We start from the raw sequence: 17,997 nt of genomic DNA on the forward strand, positions 1-17,997 counted from the left end.
CCAGCTTTGGCCCCAAAGCTGTAGCTTCTGTTCGTTCTCCAGCAACCCCTGAATACTGCCATCAGCTGGCAGAGTGTTTTTAGGCTCAAACCCAGAAGACGAGCACCATTACATTTGTGAGCAACACCTCTTAAAGTGTACTCCCTGGACCCGCAGCGGCAGCAGTACCGGGGAACTTGTTAGAAATGCAGATTCTTTCACTTAGCATTATCTCCTCCAGTCCCGTCCATGTTGCTGCAAATGTTGTGAAATCGTTCTTTCTGATGGCTGAGTAATATTCCATTGTATATATGGACCACGTCTTCTTAATCCAGTCATCTGTTGAAGGGCATCTCAGCTCCTTCCACAGTTTGGCTATTGTGGACAATGCTGCTATGAACATTGGAGTGCATATGGCCTTAAGTGAAATAAGTCAAGCAGAGAAAGACAATTATCATATGGTTTCACTCATTTATGGAACATAAGAAATAGGAAGATCGGTAGGAAAAGAAAGGGAAGAATGGGGAGGGTAAACAGAAGGGGGAATGAAGCATGAGAGACTGTGGACTCTCGGAAACAAACTGAGGGCTTCAGAGGGGAGGGGGGTGGGGGAATGGGATAGGCCAGTGATGGGTAGTAAGGAGGGCACGTATTGCATGGTGCACTGGGTGTTATACGCAAGTAATGAATCATGGAACTTTACATCAAAAGCTAGGGATGTACTGTATGGTGACATAACATAATAAAAAATTATTATTAAGAAAAAAGAAATGCAGATTCTTGAGTCCTACCCCCAGGCTTCCTGAAGTCAGGAATTCTGGGGAGCCAATCTGTATTCTAACGAGCCCTCCGGATGTTTTAAAAGTACCCTAAAGCTTGAAAACCACAGTTTTAGACTCTAAAATTAAGATAGTCTCCAAGGCAAGGCCATTTGCTCTTTGGTTAGAATGCTTCCCGCTCCCGACCTCAAGCACCAGAGAAGCAAGGGGATGGAACTTCTAGAAACCTTTCAGACTCCAGCCCCTTTTGTGGGTTTTCCTTTTCATTGGGAGGGCTTATCAAATAGAAATTGCACCTAATTACCAATCACCTGCAGAGGAAAGCTGCGCAGGCGTGTGAAACCATAGAAGGTACCCTGAGAGACATCTGTGTTGGGTTTGACTAAGGAGAGAGGGTGGGGGAGATTTACATTTTCCTGTTTGTTTTCTGAGCTAATATTTAAATTCTTCTGTTTGCCTCTGGACATGCCAGGTGGGCAGTGGGAGAAAAGTCATGCGTGTGCCTTGGACTTTTAAATCAATCATAGAAAATGTGCAGAGGAAGAGTTAAGGGGTGGGGGTACCCCCTTGAAGTCAATTTGTGTGGGAAAAATTGAAAGAGGCTCTTGGGTCCCTTGTGTTGGCCCAAACCAGGTGGGGTAGGGGATGCAAGGCACTGGGGCCCTGGGGCCCCCCAGGCTGGTAGACTCTAGAAGGGCAGCTGCTTTTCCAGAAGCGCCAACCAGAACAGCATCCAAATGTATTGTGTATTCAGGAGGGGCTCCCTGCGGCCCTGATAGCAGCAGTGACGGCAGGCTTTATGGGGGACCCCAGTGGAGTGACATCACAATGTGACCCATTCAGGATCTCAGGACTGACTTGCCCGTGTGCCAGAATATAAGCTTACCCTCCTAGGGCCGGCCTGCACTTACAGGGCCACGGCAACCGAGACAAGCTGACCTGCAGCGCTGACCTGCCGGGCACTCTTGGTGAGTATTTGGACACGCTGAGAACCAGGGACAGAAACACAGCCGATGGGTGGCTGGCCTAGTGCCTCAGGGTCCCACACTCACAGCAGCAGACCCAATCTGGTGGCCAGCAGTGTGCCAGAGCAAGCCTGAGCCCTTCCCGGGGAAGCGGGCTCATGCGATACAGACACCCTCTCCTGACCTTGCTGTGCGGGTTGCCATCTGCAGGAACTGATACTCTAATCACCTCCTGGGCCCAGTCTGCCACCTGCCCCGGCTCCCTGGACAAAGGTCATCTGGGTTNGGGGGGCGGGGGGGGGGGGGCGGCGGGGAAGCCAGGCTCTCAGATGGTGTAGCCACTAGAGAATCGCTCTGAGTCCCCGCTGGGTACAAAGGCAGCCTTGGCCCAGTGAGACCCTCACAGCATGTGAGGGATGCCGAGACCGCCTCCCCTCTGAGAACATGCACGGTGGCCTTCCTCTCTGTACGCTTTGCTTCTCTCTTTGGCTGTTTTTAAATCCAAATTCCAGTGGTGCCCAGTGTAGCAAGTCTCTTCCTTCCCTCTTGGGACAGAGAGAGAGATTTGAGACCTTATGGGAAGTGGAGAGATGGGTGAGAACACCGGAAGGGTAGGCAACAGGGAAGAAGGCGGGGGTGGTGAGGGCAGGATGCTGGCTTTTTCCCAGCTGATTCACCAGCAGTAGCTTGAGGGTGGTCTCAGGCCCAAGGGTCTTCAGCAGCCATCAGTGGGGACTGGCACAGGGGGCACCAGAAGGCGGAGCCCACCTCCCCCACTGCCCTGTCTGTCCCTTGGCTCCGCACATCCAGACGGACCGCTGGCCATCTGTAGGAACCGGTGGGTGGGTGTGCACAGGCGCCGAGCACCTCACGCACAGGGAAGGTTTGTTGGGGGCCGATGACTTTGAGCCCTCATTTGGAAAGGGAAGGGACAAACACTAAGCACCACTACACGTCAGACCCGCCGTCCCTGTGATTGCTCTTAATTCCTGACACCAGGAAGGCGAAGTAGGCATTTTCATGCTCATCTTATAGATATGGAAACTGAGAACCATGTTCTGTGCTGGGTGCCGCATTTTAAGAGGGACATTAACCTAGAATTTCTATACACTCAGTATATGGACGAGCATATCCATAGATTAGAGCGCTCTGAAAATAGAATGGGCTCCTTTGGGAGGCAGTGAGAGTGCCTTTGGAAGCATCTGGGCAAACCCGGTGCCTTCCGTCAGCAGGGCTGGGACAGGATCCTTGTGATCAGTCGAGAACTGAACCAAAAGCTCTTTAAAAGCTGTTCCAAATCCCAGATTGAAGGATCTGGGTCTCAAAACCTTGCTAGCCTTCCATGTTTGAACCCAAATGGGTCAGGCCTTCCAGGGGGGGCTGCAGGCCTTGTTAGTGGGGAAAGCTTGGAAGGAACCATAGAGACCAGCTCCCCCCACCTGCTGGGCTGCAGGTAGGAAGCAGGTGGCCAGGCTGGTTCTGAGGGGAGCGGGGGTGATCCAAGGCCACAGAGCCAATTCCCAGCATGAATATGTGTTGACTGAATGAATGAAGCGATGACAGTGCCAGGACTGGAACCAGCCTGAACGCTGATCAAACATCCCTTAGCCTATCTCTCTCCCTCTCCTGAAACTCTTTCCTGTGAAGCTTATGATTCAGCCAACACTTGCTGAGCACCTACTGTATGCCAAGTGTGTTCGCCGAGATGATTTCCCGTAATCTGCCCCTTACCCATCAGCTGGGTGTCATCGTCCGCATTTCTCAGGTGAGGACGGTTGGGTAACTGTCCCAGGAGCAGAGGACTTGCGGAGCCGCCACGAACAATAATGACAATGCAGGTCTCGCCAACTCGAAGGACAGCAGGACCTCCACCTGCCGCCTCCCAGACTGTGCAGCGAAGTCCTTTCCTATTTATCCTTCCTCAGGACAAACTGCTGGTGACCTGCCCAGCTGCTCATGGGCTATTTTACCTCCTCTGGCTGCCGTTGGGCTCCCCGTGGGCCTGCCTCCTTCACTGCCCGTGCCTCTCGCCCTAACGGGACAAGACAGAGTGACTGTTTCCACACCAACAGATGTTATGCACCAAGGAAGAAAATATGCTAATCAAAATCAGCTTTGGCTAATTGTAGCAATTTCCCTTCTGCGCATTGCCCTGAAATAGTAGCCACGCTCTGTTCTTTTTTCACATCAGGGAGCCCCAAATTGGCAGCTTAAATGAGGTTGCAAAGAAGTCAGTTAAACAGGCCTTTTTGCTGCCAGTTACCATGGATGAATCCTTGAACATGCTCTCCTGGTAAGACCCCAGTTCAACCGCTCGTGGACTTGGCATCTTGCCGTGGATAATTCAGACCCACTGTTGGGCTTCGAGAACCTCATTTAATCCCAGGGGAAGGCAGAACCTCAAGGGATTTAACGAAGTGCCAAGCTCAAGAGCACATGGACTGACCTTGAACCCTGGTTTACTCTGGTTTTTTCTACAGCCAGTGCTGGTGGATAGCACTTTCCCCACTGAGGGAGATATTCTCATCAACCCATCCTGTATGGTAGCCAGGAGCCACATGTGGCCATTGAGTGCTGGAAATGGGGCTAGTGTGACTGAGGGACCGAATGATCAATTTTAATTTTAAAGGAAGTTTGGCTTAAATAGCCTTGTGTGGCTAGTGACCACTGGACCGGACAGGGTGGCTGTAGCCTTGCCAACTTTTGTGACTTCATCTCTTGACCTTGTTCCCCCCTCTCCCCGCAGTGGCCCCCTCCCGCTTCATTCACCAGCCAGACCTTCAGCCTATGCCTCCAACAAGCCAAGCTGTTTCCTCGGGGCTTTGGCAGCGTCGCATTTTATGGATTAACCCTGTCCACCATCACCGCCTCAGGTCAAGGGTGTCTCCTCAGAGCACCCTTCCCGACCTTGTCTGAGATCGTTCCCAGCGCCACTCCGAGCTGCTCCTGATTTCGCCGAAATTACTGTGTGTCTTACTCCAGACTGCTGTTACAGAGCACCATGGACTGGTGGCTTCCAAACAGCAAACCTATCTCACAGTTCTGGAGGCGAGAAGTCCGAGATCAAGGGCCAGCACGGACAGGCTCTGGCGAGCCTCGGCTTCCGAGTCTGGACAGCCTTTTTCTCCTTGTCACCTCATGTGGTGGAAAGAGCTCTTTCTGGGGTTCCTTTTGCAAGGGCACTAATCCTATTCATGAGCATTCCACCTTGATCACCTCCCAAAGGCCCCGCCTCCTATTACGTCACTCTAGGGGTTAGGATTTCAACAGACAGATGCTGGGGTGGGGGGCACACACATTCCACCATGGCATTGTGTTTGGGTATTTTCCTGTCTACTGCCATCTTCCTGGACGAGAACTTCAGTCCTGCAAGAGCAGGGGCGCTATCTCTCGTGATCACTCCACCCCAGACCTGGAACAGTGCCTGGAATGGCACGTGGCAGGTGGAAAGTGCTCAGCACAGTGTCTAGAGCGAGTGAACACCCTGCAGGAGGCAAGGTAGTCACTGCCTCCGTAGGCTTCTTCTGTGGAATCCAAAGCTTGGTGGTTTAATACAGCAATGATGGGTTATTTCTCCCAATGCCCTGGATCAGAAATTTGGGTAGGGCTCAGCTCTACATGGAATTGGCGAGGGTCACTCCGTCACCCTTCCAGAATTCACATGGCCTCCAGATGGCGTCTCCATGTGGTTAGTCAGACTTTATGACAGCTGGCTTCTGAGGGAGGATGCAGAGCAAACAGGCTTCTTGAGGGCCAAGCACAGTCCTGGTCCCACCACTTCACCACATTGTGTTGGTCCTGGCAAGTCTCCAATAAGCCCAGATAAAAGGCGGGAAGGGGGGAGGCTGCCCACCCCCCAGTGGGCAGGGCGTACGGGAAGCAAGGAACTGGTGGCGGCCATCTTTGCTCACTACCACAATCACTACCGTTACCCCAATACCGGTGCTTCTCAAACTGGATTGTGCACATGTACCACTTGGTGCCTTGTTAAAATGGAGATCCTGATTTAGTAAGTCTGGGGTGTGGCCTGAGATTCTGCACTCCTAACAAGCTCTCACGAGATGCCTGTCCTTGGGTCGATGACCATCAGAACCACAGGCAAGGCTGTATTAGAGTGCATCCTGTCAGGGCTGGCCAATGTTTAGGTTTGGCCCCAGACACAACCATTGGTGCATCATTCCCCTGATTAAGCATTGCCCATTTTCACTAGGGTCCATGTGATCAGTCTCTTCTCCCCTGGTCCCCAGGCTTGTGCCCACACAGTGCCAGGAGAACCATCCCACTCCATCTCCCAGATGCTTCCCACACATTGCTTCACCAAGCTCTATAGCTCCTTCCTCCTTTTCTCTAATATTGGATACCCAGCACATCTCTTGTAAAATTGGTGGGGTGAGGTTTTTTCAGTTACAGGTAGAATCAAACTCAAATTAGTTTAATGGAAAAGGATTGATGGGCATGTCATGGCTTCAGGAATGGCTGGATCCAGCCCCTCAGTGATGTTGTCAGAAAAATGTCACCATCATCAGTTCTGCCTCCCCTTGGAGCTATCTCTGGCAGGCTCTCCCAAAGTGAAGGAAGACATGACCCCTGCTTTGCAACCACACCAGGAAGAAGACAACATTTCTTTCTTAATCTTTCCAGCAAAAGTACCAGAATTCTCTCTGCTTGGTCCCACTGGAGTCCCATATCTGCAACAAACCAATCATGGTGGCCAGGGGGATGTGTACCAGGCCTTGGTCATACTATGTTCCTGCAGCCAGATAGTGAGGCCAGCTCCACCCAGACCACACGGAATGGGGTCCGGAAAGGTGCAAAAATCAGAAAGGAGTGAGAGCTCTTGAGAAACCAAGAACTCACCACAGTTCGCCATGAGAACAGATGTTCTGTGATGGCTGGGGAAGCAGAGGGCAGGGGCCTTATCAATTCCAGGGAGCCTACAGCCAACCAGGCCTCTTGGCCCCCAGCACAGACTCAGAGGGGCTGAGACCTTTAGTACCAGAAAACATTTGAAAATTAGTCAAGGCACGTTCCACAGAACACTGGCCTAAGGGATGTTTATGGATATTACCTATAAGTCTGTGTGGTCCAGGAAGCTTAGGAGTGGGTTAGGCCAAGACAACAGTTCTCTTGCTGCGTGGGACTTGTCAGGGTCTTGAATAAGCTGGAGTATACCTCGAATCCTCGAGTGAGGGGAAGATGAAGGCTATTGCTCTGTTGAGCACGCTTTGGGAAATTATCAACCTAACGCCACCTCACCCATTTTATAGATGAATCAACTGAGGTTGAGAAAGGGAATGTGATTTGGGAAAGTTAATGTAACTCGTGTGGAGCTCCTCCAACCACTGCGACGTTGACCAATCAGATGCTGCGTGGAAGGGTTACCTTGGAGCTTGGTTTCCTCCCCCCGAAGGGTGTTTGTTCTCTCTCCCAGACGTCCCCTGCAATGGCTCTTAGGCTTCCGTGGCATGGCCCCTGTGAGGGGCTCCAGGCCCCCCAACTGCTGACCCCTGCCTGGGACCTGCCCCTCGCCGCTGCCAGCCTGACGGGAACCACTGACCGGGCAGGAAGCCCCGTGGGTCGGGACTTAGAAAAACACAGCCACTCACCCAGCAAGATGGCAGCTTTCTGAGGTTGAAGGAGCTCCAAGGTTGGCCAGACGTGGAAGTGTAGCAACAGCCAGGGCACCGCTAGTGCCAGACAGGAGGGGCCGGGGGAATTCAGGTTCCCAGGGCCAAGCGTGCACGGTAAACCCAGACAGAGATCGTGCGTCAGGGCTGTGGTGTGAGGTGGTGGTTATCACAACAGCGTCTTTGAGGGCCTCTCTGGGGTGAGCACTTCATATGTGGTGCTTCTAAGCCACTCAGTGGCCCATGATTACAAACAATAAAAAGTGGCCATTGGTCAGTTGGCAGAACTCACAAGTATTAGCTCGACATGAAGGATTCAAGCTCCTCTCCTTGCCAAGCACACAGTCGTGGATGTGTTATTAACCTCGCTAAGCTTCAGTTTTCTTATCTGTTAAATGGGGCTAAAATGAGTTCCTGCCTCATAGCTTTATTAAAAGGATTTTATATATATATGTTCGAGGATTTGCGCTGCCTTGCCTATCCATAGTAAGAACTTCTTATGCGATGCTGGTAATGGAGAGGTGGGCTCAGGTCCAGGTTCCCGGCTAATTGGGGCAAAGCCAAGATCAAACACATGTCCAGCCAATGCCCTGGCTTGGCTCTTTTCTGCCCCTGCACTGCCATTCAGAGAAGCAGCACTGAGCAGACAGCAATGGCTCAGAGCCCAGGGAGTGCAAAGGGCTTTTTCAGGTCTTGCTCTGTATGACGGGGCAGGGGGGGCATCTATGTCTCTTTGGTCACTTCCAGGTGACTCTGTCCAAAGATCAGTTGGAGAAGTCGATGTCATGATCAAGGTAGGATGTGTGTAATTGACCCATGAGAGAAGAGCCAGCGCCAAGCATGACTTGGGTGGGCACCTGCCATCAGCAATCAAAGCCCAGAAGGGAAGAGATAGGGGACCACACCCTAGCATTTTCAGCCAGGTCTACATGGACTGGAAACCATGCCTCCACCAGTGGATTTTTTTTTTTTACCTTTAAATTGAGCTATAATTGACATATACCATTAAATTCATTTCAGGTGTACAACATAATGATTTAGTATTTGTATATATTGCAAAATGATCACCACATTAAGTCTAGTTAGTATCCAATACCATAAATAGTTACAAATTTGTTTCTTGTGAAAAGAACTTTTAAGATCTATTCTCTAAGCAACTTTCAAATATACAATAGAGTTTTACGAACTATGGTCACTATGCTGTATGTTACATCCCCGTGACTTCCTTATTTTGTAACTGGAAGTTTGTGGCTTTTGACTCTCTTCTCCCACTTCACCCACCCCCATGCCCCACTTCTGGCAACCGCCAATCTGTTCTCTGTATCTATGAGCTCAGTTTCTTTTTATTTGTTTGTTTAAATTTTATTTTATTTTATTTATTTTTTTTATAATTTTAGTAAATTTGGATTTCCTTTTTTTTTTTAAAGATTTTATTTTTATTTATTCGACAGAGAGAGAGACAGCCAGCAAGAGAGGGAACACAAGCAGGGGGAGTGGGAGAGGAAGAAGCAGGCTCATAGCAGAAGAGCCTGATGTGGGGCTCGATCCCATAACGCCGGGATCACGCCCTGAGCTGAAGGCAGAGGCTTAACCGCTGTGCCACCCAGGCGCCCCTGTTTGTTTAAATTTTAGATTCCAACTATAAGTGAGATCATATGGTGTTTGTTTTTCTCTGACTTATTTCATTTAACATAGTGCACTCAAGTTTCATTCATATTGTTGCAAATGGCAAGATTTCCTTTTTTTTTTTTAAGATTTCCTTCTTATGGCTGAATAATGTTCCGTTTTATGTATATGCCACATTTTCTTTATCCATTCATCCATCAGTAGACACTTAGGTTGTTTCTGTGTCTTGGCTCTTGTAAGTAATGCTGCAATGAACATGGGGGTGCAGATATCTTTCCAAATTAGTGTTTTCATTTTCTTTAGATAAATACCCAGAAATGGAATTGCTGGGTCATCTGGTGGTTCTATTTTTAATTTTTTGAGGAACGTCCATGCTGTTTTCCACAGTGGCTGCACCGGTTTGCATTCCCACCAACAGGGCACAAGGGTTCCCTTTTTTCGACATCCTGGCCAACACCTGTTATTTCCAGTCTTTTTGATACTGGCCTTTCAAACAGGTGTGAGGTGATATCTTATTGTGGTTTTGATTTGCATTTTCCTGATGATTGAACATCAGCAGATGCCTTTGAGATGAAAATCCCAGTGGGGACTTTTGGGAAGATTCTGGGAGTGTCTTTGGGAAGACACTCTGGGAGTGAGTGTCTGGCCACTGAGTGGGAAGATGGGAAGTGGAGGTGGGAATGCTGGTTGCCTGTTTGTAGATGACCTTCATGGGGGAAAATCAGAACATGTCCCCAGGAAACCACGTCCAAGTTTAAAGATGAGAACCACTCACCCAAGATGAAGGTTTTATGAGTTGAACCTTGAAGGCAAAGGTTCCTAACCTGGGGCCCCTGGTCCACAGACTTCTGAAATTTGATGTCGAATTGTATTTATGTGTGTGAGCTGGACATCTTCCTGGAAGGAAAGTCTACAGCAGGAGAGGCAAACTGGTGGTATGGCATTGTTTGTTTGGGTCCACATCATGTGACAGATATTTGAATTATTGTCCATCATTTTAAAAATGGGAGTTTGCACATAAAAATCTAAATTTTTAGATTCTTTTGAAATAACTCGCCACATCTGGTCACCGGGGGCCCACATTCCTGAGAGGGGACTACCTCCTTTTGGTGGGGTGTGGCACCACACTCAGCCACAGCCCCCACCTTTTGTGACGTCCCTGATGAATGCCAAATATCAGTTCTTGTTTATCCTTGCCCTTGCACTGTTTTTCCTCACTGATTTATTTTTTTCACTTACCTGGACCCTTTTGATTTATGTTTGTCACCCCTCGTCTGAACTTTAAATAAATGCTCCAAAGGGTGTCTGATTTCAGATTTCAAAAGAGTCATTGAGACTCAGGTCCTAAACTCTTCCCTGACAATCCAGGGTTGAGACTAATCCTTAGTAGGAGAGGAGCACCGCCCTGCCCAGGCCAGAGAACTCAGTCTCTTCCCCCTAAGGAATGTGGTTATGCTCCATGTCCAAGAGCGTGTTTACAAACGAGCAGGCTTATCTTTTGATGGCTACAAAACACCAAAAGTTCTCTAGAAATGACCGAAACTCCTTTGTGTAATCTCTGCAAAAGTCTTGTTTGCAATACAAATAGTTCATTATCTGTTCACATGAATAATGCAGTAAATGAAATCAACGGCAATCTTTGGGAAACCCTTTCTTTATGGCCTTGAGAACCTGGCTTTGAATGGAAACAAATCAGAAAGAGAAGAACACGACTCTGGCTGAGGTCCCCTCTCTGAAGCCAGGACCAGGAAGGCTAGTAATATTTTTTGGAAAGAGTCTTTAGTAGGTCTTTGCACTTGGGAAAATTGGGTAAGTCATTAGCGCCAATTTCTGAACTAAAACACACAGAACACAGGCCCATACCCTGACAAACAGAGACAGGCAGAATGGGAGGGGTCCTTAGAAGGTACTGGAACTGCTCTGCTGAGGACCAGCAGGCAATGGCAGGCACATAAAATGTGAGCAAAGGGAATAAGGGAAAGTTGAATCTGGGACTAAGCATTCTTTCTGCCAAAGAACAAGCAGAAGACACAGCGCGGTGACCTCACGTGTCTTAGGACGAATGCAGTGCTTACAACACTGCACATGTGCACAATTCCACCTGGACCATGAGACGTCCCCTTGCTGGCAGATGGCCAGCTGCCCCAGTTTGCATTTGCACCCAAGTAAAGGAATTCAGTCCAGAGCAGGAAGGAGAGAAAATGATTGCCCAGAAATGCAGCGGAAGCCTCTCTTGATGACTCAGCGCTTGGGAACGCACATATCAGTCTGAGGCTCACTTGGGTTTGAGGCCTGGCAATGCCATGAGTCAGTTAACATATCTTATCTGTAAAATGGGGATCATCACAGAGCCCACCACCTCGCATGCGGGGCACATTAAACGAAGTCATACATGGGAAAGAGCTTCCCGAGGTGCCTTGGGGAGCCTGGGGAGGCACTAACTGCTCTCTTAGGCTAGCTTTCCCTGTCACCAACCCTGAGAATCGAATTTCCTCGCAAGCAATTAATTTGCGAGGGGTCCAGGTCATACAAGTAGGAGGGCGAGGAGGCAAAACAGGAAGGGAGGGTGGCCGCTAACTGTCCACAAGCAGGTTGCCACCATGGGCCATTGGGATCCGATCCCTCTGGGGACATCTGGGAACTGTCCCACCCGAGCCACGCCGGCACTGGGCCTTTATCCGTCTACTGCTGCCTGTCAGCTGCCGGGAAAGCCACAGGCGCTGGTGGAGGGAACCGTGAGCCCCTAGAGGATGTGGGCAGGCGGGCCGGCCCCTGCTAACCTTGCCATTGTTGTCCTTCTGGTTCCCATCCTGGAGAGGGAAGAACATGGGCTTTGGAGCTCAAACCCCAACATTGCCTTTTACTAGATATGTAATCCTTGTTGCCCTTCTGGGCCTCAATTTCTCCATCCTTCGAAATAGGCACAATTTTCTGGTGCTGCCAAATGAATTTTGAGGTTAGGTGGGACCACGGCCAGACAGAGGCCGGCAACGTCGTAGGTGTTCAACAAACGGGAGCCCTCTTTGGTTTCGTTTCTCCCACTTAACCCGCCACCCAGGCGTGAGCCCTGCTGGCGCCAGATGTTCTTTCCAGACGAGCAGAGGCACCCTGACATCCGGACTAGTGTTTGCCTCAAAGGCGACTTCTGAGTGACATGTTGTCCTACAGCAGTTCTCTGTCTAGCCTTGGATTGTCATGCTGTGTTCCCTTCAGCTGCGAGCTTTGTGAGTTTGCGGCTTTCATCAGATCCGGAGAGTGAGCCAGATGTGGAGTAAGTCCAGGAGGGAAATCCCAACAGGAAGAATTCCTGTCTCCCGCGGCTCACCTAGGAGCCCAGGGTTGGGAGTGTGGGCCAATTCAGGGGCTTCCGCTCAGTCAGAGGTGGAGGGGAGAGCTGCCGGAAAAAATGCAGGATGCCCAGTTACATTTGAATTTCAGATAATCAACGAATAACTTCTTTGGTACGTCTGTCTTGTGAAATATTTGGATCATACTTATGCTAATAATTTATTTATTGTTTATCTGAAATTCAAACTTAACTGGGCATCTGGTATTTTGTACTTTTATCTCCTGTATCTGGCCCCCCTAGGCTGGGGGAGAAAGCCCTCATGACAGGGAAACAGGAGAGCAGGGGCTGAGTAAGGCTGCGGTGCTGGCTGGAACCAGCTTCTGCCTGACCCCCTGGGCATTCTGGAACAGGACTGGTGCCAGAGAGTTGGTCCCACCTTGAGACAAGGGGATCAGGGGCTTTTCTACTTTGAGGTTAGAGGTCACTGGCTGTTCGGAGGCAGGGCCTGGGCCTTCTGACCTCCCAGGGGTCTCCAGGTGTGGTGGCCCTCATTGCTGAGCTACTGCCCCGGGGGAGCCACCATCAGCAGCCGCGCCAGCAGCTGGGGGACCTGTGCCTCAGCTGGTGCAGGGCTGGGGACCTACTCATCTGTTTTTTCAGTTGCAAATTTTAAAGAGTCTCTGTTGCAAAGTGTGTCTCCTTAGGGACCGCTCTGCCCCTCCCCACCTTCCCTAAGGAGCTCTGTGGCCGTGGCGGTGGGGAGCGGAGAGGGGCACGTGGGTCCTTACAGCAGTGAGGGCACGGGGCTTTGAATACTCACGGAACCTGCAGGACCATAGCCGGATCCCGTGGCAGCGAGGCTGCTCTGGTCTGCAGAGGTAATTAGCCCCTTCTACACTTTTAGAGATAATCGTGGGAGCCTCTTCTGGAGTCCGTGGCTTGGGGCTTTGCCCTGGTTGGAAGGTCCCTACTCGTGGGGCCTCTTCGTTCCGACTCGTGGCTTCAGCTCACCCATCGGCCCTCCCAGAGTCTCCGGCCCCGAGCTCAGGCTCCTCTGTCTGGCCGAGGATTGCAGCGCTGCTCCAGAGCCACAGTGTTTAGGAAGTGCCTCTTCCTGTCGTCTCGTGGCAAGCCCGAGACAGCAGGCTGCTGGGTCTCAGGCACCATTTTCCCAGCCCAGCCGGCCTCCCGGACTTTACCCTCTGGAATCTAGCAGGTCTGCTCATTCTGGTATTTTTGTCCCAGAGTGGGAAGGTCAAGTCCCCTGCCTCTATTACCCACTTCGCAGACATTGTCTTCTCTCTGTGGATAATGGAGCAAGCCTTCTCCTTCCTCTTCTAGAATCTGCGAGGCAGATGAAATAGACTCTCCGTTTTTCTTTTTTCTGGAGAAAATCCTCCTTTTCCCCAAGACGATATTGCTTTCCCGCTCTCTCTAGGGCTATAACAGCAGACAGAGGCAGAATCAAACAGCTCTACCCGTGAGGGAATGTAAATGAAGAGGTTTAAAAATATCTGATATAGACCACCCATATTCCTAGCAGAATCACCCACTATAGCCAAAAAGCGGAAGCAACCCAAATGTCCATCAGTGAATGAATGATGATAAAATTTGCTATATACCCACAATGGATTATTTCTCAGCCTTAAAAGGAAAATTCTGACACACAATACAAAGTGGATGAACCTTGAGGACATTATGCTAAGTGAGATAAGCCAGTCACAAACAGAAACACTGATTCTACCTATTCCAGGTACCTAGAGTTGTCAAATTCATAGAGTCGGAAGGTAGAATGGTGGTTGCCAGGGGCTGGGGGAGTGGGGAATGGGAGGTTAGTGCTTAATGGGTATGAAAAAGTTCTGAAGATTGCTGGCACAACTATACTCAACGCTATGAAATGTACACTTAAAAATTAGTGAGAAGGTAAACTTTGTGTGATGAGTATTTTACCACAATGAAAAACAAAAATAAGTGGGAAAAAAATCTGTAAGAAATGCAGATGCCTTGTCCAGGGAGGGGAACTAAAATTCTCATCTGTTCCTTAGATGACTTATTTCATCAGCTTAGTGCCTGGTCCTTTGCAGAGAACAGGGTCCCAGAGGAGAGGAAAGGTTTTATAAAGAAAAGATGCAAGCCCCAATTGTCCCAGGTAGAAGCACTGTGCAGACAGAGGATATCCGGCACAGGCAGGAGAAAGGGGACAATTCTATTTGGGGAGAGAGGGTTAGTGACGGGGACAGAGCCTTAGTGACGCGGACAAGAAAGGTGGAGTGTGGGCGAGCCGGGGAGACAAGGGCCTTCAACAGGAGACGGTTGCAGGGTGTCTCAGCTGCAGGCACAGTGATCTTAGTGTCAGTCTATAAAACCTGATTGGAGAGTGCCGGGACTAGAAGTTTTGGAAAATTCAGATTTTTTTTGAATTTTAGAAAGGCAATATGGTGCTTATTCTGTGTATTATAGAACATTCCTGGTAGAATCTGGCTCAGTACACTGTAAACAAGCCCATTAATATTCCTGTGGTGAAATGTAGAAATATTCACACTAAGTGGGATAATAAAGACTATAAATAGCTTTGTGTTGGTCTAGGCCAGGTTTGGCTGCCGAATACATTTTTAAAAAAAATCATCTGGTTTTCAGAGCTTTTTGGACCTGAAAATGGCAGATAGGGACTATGACCCTGTATGAATTTTGTATCATCTGAAGACTGTAAGTTAACAAAGACACACGATGTTGGGAGGGACCAGAACAACGAGGTCCAGCTAATTCAACATTCTGATTTTATACACATGAAATGGAAGTGACTTGCCCAATGTCATAGCTCTGGTCATGGACAGAGCAGCCTCAGGTCCCCTATCCTGCATCCGGCACACCCCAGAGGGCTCTACTAGACCCACACTGACCTTTGGAGTCTGGAATCCATGAAGACAATCCTCCCTCTCCTTTATGGTTCCCCAGAGACGTGACCTCTTGCCTGTGGGAACGTCCCCCTCATCACTGAGGTGTTCTCTGACAGGAACCTGCAGAAGTCTTTGTCTTGTAGGTTCATAGACTACACTCGAGGTCTTGTCAGAGACAATGCTCAGTAATGTTCTGAGAAATCGTTGTATTTATTTGGGTATTCATCACACGTATCAGGAGAAAAATTTACAATTAAAGAGTTGTGTGTAAGACAGCCACCAAGGAGTAGAGGAATCTTGTTTGCCACTGTAGAATTGGAGTTCAGGGCAAGGAAGGGAAATACTCCTTTTATTTGTGAATGATGAGCATTAATGGTCATTGAAAAATGATTTTTTTCCATCCCTGATGCCTGCCCATGGGACTAATCCTGCCACAGGCCTCTGGGTGGGATGAAGAAGGTTTTGTGCCTTGCATTGTGTTTGGTGCATAGAAGGCACACCACAAACACGATGAATGAGTGAGTGACTGCGTGAATGAGTATGGGGGTGGATTAGTCAGGACTCTGTTACAGATTGTACAATCCCAATTTAAATGGAATTAAATATAAGTGAGAAATATTGCCTGATAACAATTAAAAAATTCAGGGGTAGGTGCCTTCAGGCATGGCTAGATCCAGGCCTGAAAGTGGGTCTTGGGAATGTCTCTTTCCTTCTCACAGATCTGCTTTCCTACAGGTTGCTTCCTTCCCAGGTAGGTTTTCAGGGACAGGTGATGACAGAGATGGTCACTAGCAGTTCTGTACTCATATTCTGCCAGCTGAGCTAGGCCTGGGCTAGGGAACACACCATACCCATTTCTGAACCAATCACTGTAGCCAAAATGATATACTGGTTTCTTTGGCCAGGCCTGGAGCCAAGGGTTTGGGAAGATAGAGATTGAGGTTTGGGGAACAGCGAGTCCCCAAAGGGAAGTAGAGACTCTGGTTCCAGAAATAGAGAGAGCCAGTGCTGAGCAGGGCTGGACAACAGGTGACCCTTACAGGGGTGGATACCAAAGGGTCTTCCCATGGCATGCGAAAGACAGACAGGCTCGTGTTTTAGAAGACAGTGCTCACTCATCATCAGGTAAATACAAATCAAAACTACATGAGATACCAGCTCACACCTGTCAGAATGGCTAAAATTAGCAACACAGAAAACAACAGATACTGGCGAGGATGCCGAGAAAGGGAAACCCTCTTATGCTGTAGGTGAGAATGCAAACTGGTGCAGCCACTCTGGAAAACAGTTTGGAGGTTCCTCAAAAAGTTAAAAATAGAACTAGCCAAGACCCAGCAATTGCACTACTAGGTCTTTACCCAAAGGATATGAAAAGAGTGATTCATAGGGCTAATGCATCCCGATGTCCCATTGCCCTCCGCACACTGGAGGCCAAACTATGGAAAGAGCCCAAATGTCCATCGACTGATGAATGGATAAAGTGTGTTGTGTGCATGTGTGTACATATATATAATGGAATATTACTCAGCCATAAAAAGAATGAAATCTTGCCTTTTGTAATAACGCGGATGGAGCTACAGAGTATAACGCTAAGCAAAATAAGTCAGTCAGAGAAAGACAAATACCATATGATTTCACTCATATGTGGAATTTAAGAACAAAACAAACAAAAAAAGGAATAAAGAAACAAACCAAGTAACAAACCAAGCAATGCTAAGTGAAGATCTAGAGAGTATTTTGCTAAGTGAAATAAGTCAGTCAGAAAAACACAAACATCATACGTCTTCACTCATCTGTGGAATTTAAGAAACAAAACAGATGAACAAAGAGGAGGGAAAGAGAGAGGTAAACTGTAAAACAGACTCGTAACTACAGAGAACAAACCAAGGGTTGCTGGAGGGGAGGAGGGCAGGGGGTTAGGCTAGACAGGTGATGGGCATTAAGGAGGGCACTTGTGATGAGCATGGGGTGTTGTATGTAAATGATAAATCACTCAATCCTACACCTGAAACTAATATTACACTGCAGGTTAACTAACTGGAATTTAAATAAAAACTTGAAACAGAAAGAAAGAAAGAAAGAAAGAAAGAAAGAAAGAAAGAAAGAAAGAAAGAAAGAAAGAAAGAAAGAAAGAAAGAAAAAAAAAGAAGAAGAAGCTAGTCCTTAGAAGCAACAGAAATCAACTTAACTGTATAACCATAGAGATTTGCGTAACAATAGTCTTGGGAAATCATGATGCGATTCAACCCCAATGAATTGGCTCACCTTCGGTGGTGCTTACTCTTTTCCAGACAGTGTACTGCACTTTTGTCATTCAGTTAACTCATCTGATCTGCACAACCACCCTGTGGGTGGGTGACATTCATTATGCTCACCATTCAGACGAGGAAACTGAGTCTTTGGTTCAGAAATCTTCTCAAGGTCTCCCAGCTAGTAAGTGAAGGACGGATATTTGCATCCACTTATCTCTGACTCCCTAGCTTGGGTATTTCTTCTGCCCATCCGCATTGCCCTCAGATCTGCTTTTCTCCATGTTGCTTCCTTCTCAGGCAGGCTCTCCATACGCGGTAGGAAAGATGGCCGCCAGCAGGCGTAGAGCCCGCCAGTTGAGCAATCCTCACAGAGAAAGCCATTCATAGGGGTGCCAGGATGTGGCCTGAGAAGGTGAAGTGTGGCCATGGGCAGGCCCCAGGACACTGTGGTGAGCATGGTAGGCCCTGGAAAGTAATTCCTGGGTTGACTGTAAAAAGTGGAGCCCTATGCCTTGAGGCTATGAGCTTCCATCCAGAAAGGGAGGCAACGTTAGAGTATCTCCTCAGACTTTTAATGGCTTAA

General features: G+C 48.7%; 1 protein-coding gene across 2 annotated transcripts in view; it reads left to right on the forward strand.

Annotated features, from left to right (window-relative positions):
- The first annotated feature begins 1,649 nt into the window (after positions 1-1,649).
- Positions 1,650-17,997, forward strand: part of BANF2 (BANF family member 2) — a 33,249-nt gene continuing 16,901 nt past the window's right edge. For both annotated transcript variants that reach the window (XM_019805777.2, XM_002925073.3), the window contains exon 1: positions 1,650-1,726. The gene's annotated coding sequence lies outside the window, so the exon portion shown is untranslated. The remainder of the gene's footprint in view (positions 1,727-17,997) is intronic.

Source organism: Ailuropoda melanoleuca, chromosome 13 (genome assembly GCF_002007445.2).
Source record: "Ailuropoda melanoleuca isolate Jingjing chromosome 13, ASM200744v2, whole genome shotgun sequence".
Taxonomy (NCBI): Eukaryota; Metazoa; Chordata; class Mammalia; order Carnivora; family Ursidae; genus Ailuropoda; species Ailuropoda melanoleuca.